Raw genomic sequence first — 4638 nt, forward strand, 5'->3', positions numbered from 1 at the left:
CTCCCTTTGTCTGGGCCGCCAGAGTAGGCCAATGGGGCCGCGCGGAGGCGGGGAGTGGGGCGGGGCGGCCAATGGGCGGCCGGCTGGCCCGGGGGCGGGGCTCCGCGCGGGCGGTGCGGAGGGGGGACAGCGGAGAGCGCGGTGGGGAGCTGCGCGGGCTCCGAACCCGAAGGCTTCCCTCTGCGCTGGCGAGGGCGCGTAGGGACCGCGGCCTTGGTGTCCCGGGCAGGGCTTCTAATTGGTTCTTCAGGTTCGCACCCCTGCTGAGAATTTGCATTTCTGATGAGCTCCCGAACCTACTCCCATCGGTCGATTCGGACTCATAGCGACCCTATAGGACAGAGTAGAATTGCGCCATAGAGTTTCCAAGGAGCGCCTAGCAGATTCGAACTGTGGACCTTTTGATTAGCAGCCATAGCACTTAACCACTACGCTACCAGGGTTTTCTAACAAGTTTCCGAGCGATCCTAATGCTGCTGGTTAGGGGCCAATTCTGAGAACCACTAGTAAAGCCTTGGTTCTCGAAATTTATCATACATAGGAATCAACCTGAAGATCTTGTTAAAATGTAGATTTTTGGTTCAGTATATATATATTTTTATATCTGCAGTGGAAAGTCTCAACAGGGGTTCTAAGCAGAAGGAGCCCCTTCGAATCCCTGGTCCTGGGTTTTTGAAACCCCTCCACTATCTGCACAGTTGTCCCTGAATCTGAAAGTGGGTGGAGGAGTCAGTGCTTCGCAATGGCTGCAGAGTGTACGGCCGGAGTCATCTCCACCAGCAGGCAGGCCAGGCCCTACCAGGCTCACCTTGCACAGTGCCGGTGGGTCCAGTTCCACCCTGCGCGGTGTGGCTTCTCCAAGGACATAGATAAAATGCCGGCGAGATGGTGCTCTGGGAAATGAAGGCGGGTTCAAGATCAAGTACCAGTGTATGATGTCTGCCTGGGAAGTGGGTCTGAAGTCCAGGGTCCTTTCTAGAAGCTCTCCAGAGCCCGGGTCCTGGGCTGGGTCAGTGGGGTGAGTGCCCAGGAGCCTGGGCCACTGACTCTGGTTCAGCACCCCTTCCAGCTGGGTCATATACCAAGGGAAATTTCAGGACACTGAGGGACAGGTCTGGGACTCCTGCTTGATTACTTCTTGGATTAGAAGTCACCACCAACCGGGGACTTCATGGCCTGCTCTGTGTGGGGGTGCTTCATGGGGGGTGTTCTCCCAGAGGTGGGGTTATTCCCTCCTCGAAAAAGGCCCGGGGCCTGGAGCTGGCACAGCTCACCTGCAGGAGGGCTTGGACCAGAGGAAGGGGGTGCCTGTACCCCAGCCAAGCCCTGTGGAGCAGCAGGGGGTGGGTGGACACAAGGAGGCTCTGGTCCTTTTATTACCTTCCCCAGGGCATCTGGGATGCTGACAAGCTGGTTAGTGTCTCCTTGTTCTCTAACAGAAACATACAAACAGCAGGTAACAGGCCTTTCTAGAGGGAGGACTTTACACAGGACATTTGCCTGCAGGGCCTACACCAGTCCTCGCAGTCTACTAATTCTAGAGAAGGAAAAGCCACAACACAGGGATGTCTGGTCCCAGGTCCCAGGGAAGGTGTTTTTCAAACATTTCCTCGTTTCGAAACCCTGACTCAGAATGAAATCATGATTAACCCAAAATATGAGTCCACATCAAGCAGACCATGGATAGCTAGAGATTGTGAAGGGACGTCCAACAGGGTTGAGTTGGACCCTGGACATAGACACAGTGCCGCATGGCAGGGGAGCCAGCACCAGGGAACACAGTCTTGTCACAAACCGCAACATCCTGGACCAGCTGGCTTTGCCTGAGAATTCTCAGCTTTGCATCATTGGCACTGAACTCCCTGAAGTCACCATCCAACTCCTGGATGCTAAGTCCACTGGTTAGTGACCTCTAAGGCTTCACTTTGGGGTCCTCACTGGGAGGGCCAAAGGGATCCTATGTACAGCATGAAGCTGGGACCCCAGGAGAACACCAGACAACATGGCCTTGAAGAGCTGCTTCCAAGGACTGAGCATCCAGGGCCTGAGAGTAGATGGATTTAAAGGTCGTGAAGGGATTGAATCAGGGCAGAGGTCCAGACGCTTCCTACAGCCTCCCCTCTACCATTAATCCCTGAAAGTGACAGAATTAAAAAAAAAAAAAAAATTATAGCTAGGAGAACAAGAAAGGGTGCCCTTGGTGGGCCAGAAATCCTGAGGATTCCTTGGGAGATGGGAGGCTGGTGCTCTGGCTAGAGGAAGCCACCAAGGCTTCCCACTAAGATAGCTCAGTCAGATAAAAATGCTTTGGCCTGCAGCAAAGATCAGACTGGAGGCAGGTGTAGATAATGTGATAGCTAGTCCTTCACTTGGACCCCGAGGGGAGACTGTGTATACCCCAGAGATGCTGGGATTAGGCCTGGGCAGTCTTCCTTGGGAGGAGAGTGATCTTTTCTACGTGTGGGAGGAAGAGTGCTCAAGGACATTCGGAGGTCAGATGGTAGACAGTAGCAGATGTCTGCCAAACCAAAAATCAAACCCACTGTCGTCGATTTGATTCCGACTCATAGTGGCCCTGTAGGACAGAGTAGAACTGCCCTGTAGGACAGAGTAGAACTGCCCCACAGGGTTTCCAAGGCTGTAATCTTTATGGAAAGCAGGCTGTCACATCTTTCTCCTGTGGAGCTGCTGGTGGCTTTGAACCACCGACCTTTCGGTTAACAACTAAGCACTTAAGCACTGCACCACCAGGGCTCCTTGGCAGATGTCTAGGTGTCCCCAAAAGCTGTTTCACCTTCTCACCGGACCCCTAGCTACATTAAATTTCCCAGGTTTCCTGATGATAAGTGGCCAAGTAACTGGTTGTGTCCAACAGAATGTGGCAGAAACAGTGTGTCCCCCCATACAGGCAAAATGAGCCTTCTTCTGTGGCCCCCTTTCCCATGTCTGAGTGTTAACAACTGGAGAGTCTGTGGAACCACGTGTTGAAGATGGCAGAGTAGCCGCCAGCTCTGAGGCCCTGTGGAGTGCAGCCCCTGGGTAGGTTGGAGATCAATAAGCTTCTAATTTCTGTGAGTCATGTTTGGGATCTATCTGCTACAGAAGTTTAGCCGGCCCTAAAGATTACAGCCTAGAAAACCCCATGGGGCAGTTCTTGTCTTTGGCATGGGGTAGCTTTGAGTCAAAATCAACTCAACCGCACCTAACAACAACAATGACAACTAACACATGAGAAAACAAGAGTTTTTAGAACACACAGAATGTTTAAAAACAGCATCAGTAATATCTTTAGAAAGAAAAGCAAGGAGATTTTATCTTTTTTTTTAAGCATTTGGGAAGCAAACTCTCCAATGATTTTTGCTTTCTTCCTTATAATTTCATGTATTATTCAAAACTTAATATGACTATATTTTTTCTATATTCAGGGGGAAAAAAACAAAACTATGTTCATTGTGGAAAAAATACAAATAAGTTTTAAAAGATACTTTCCAAAAGTAAACTATTATTTTGGGGAATAAAAAATGTGGACATTGGAATGAAAAGTACTCAGTATGCTGGGCCAAGGAGAAGAGACACAGCCAAGCAATGAGTTAGTGAGCTGGAAGATAAGCCAGAAAGTTCTCTATAACACAGACTAAAATGACAAAGATTTACAAAGGAAAAGTTAGGAAACATGAAAAGTAGATACATATCTTCCCTGCACCCACTTAATAGGAATTACAAAGAGAGAAGAGAAGAAAGAAAATATTTAAAGAAATAATACAAGAAAACTGTTCTGGGCTGAAGAAGACACATTATGATGACATCTTAGAACACGGAGGAGGAACAGATAAAAGCTCCCGGGCTGGGGGGACATGTTGCAATACCTCCATACGTAAAAAGGAGGAAGAATGCTGACATCAGACTGCCTGTAATGTTCTGGTTGTAGTAGTATCAGAGCTTGTCTAGCTTCCTTAGGGATAAGGACCAGGATCAGCCCAAAGCTGATTCCTATGAGGTAAAGGCCAGACATACCTCCATTCTCCAACTTCTTTACCATTTCTGACACCAGTCGTTCCTCCCACAGCACACTCTACTTCTCTTCTGGGTTTGATAATTTGTTGCAATGTTCACACAGAACTCACAGACCATACTTACAGTTAACTGGTTAGGGTACAATTCCAGATCAAGATCAGGAAGCAGGTGGGCAAAGCCTGGACGGCTCCCCAAGGTAGAAAGCACATCCTGCCCCTCTTCGGTGCAGGACAGGTCCTCTCGACAGCACGGACAAGCAGGCCCTTCTCTCTGCTGTGCACACTCCCTCTCAGCAGTATAGACCCTCTCTCAGCCCCCTCAGGACAGGCCTCCTCTCAGCTGTGCATGGCCTCTCTGCTGCTAACTGACCCAACTCATAACCACTGTGGCAGCTTTGTTCAGCTCTCCTAGCTGCATTCCTAGCAGCAGGTTTCTGCTGTTACTGCCAGCTCTGTTGCAGGGCCCCTTCTGGGCCTCTTGCTGTCTTCAGTATTATAGCCCTTGACCCAAGATTTAGTTCTTTTATGAGATTCCTCATCTCCTCTCTCTCTCTCTCTGCTTCTTTTTTCTCTCTTCTTGCCTCTCTTGCCTTTTCTCCTTTCTTCTGCCTTCCTGAAACCTTTG

General features: G+C 49.7%; 1 long non-coding RNA gene across 1 annotated transcript; it reads right to left on the reverse strand.

The window, feature by feature from the left end:
• Positions 1-224: 224 nt before the first annotated feature.
• Positions 225-4283, reverse strand: LOC126062168 (uncharacterized). The gene is made up of 3 exons (XR_007513985.1): positions 4138-4283; positions 809-893; positions 225-331 (listed from the first exon to the last, which is right to left on the reverse strand). It is a non-coding gene; the product is annotated as an uncharacterized LOC126062168 (long non-coding RNA).
• Positions 4284-4638: the final 355 nt, after the last annotated feature.

Source organism: Elephas maximus, chromosome 19 (genome assembly GCF_024166365.1).
Source record: "Elephas maximus indicus isolate mEleMax1 chromosome 19, mEleMax1 primary haplotype, whole genome shotgun sequence".
In the NCBI taxonomy this organism is placed as follows: domain Eukaryota; kingdom Metazoa; phylum Chordata; class Mammalia; order Proboscidea; family Elephantidae; genus Elephas; species Elephas maximus.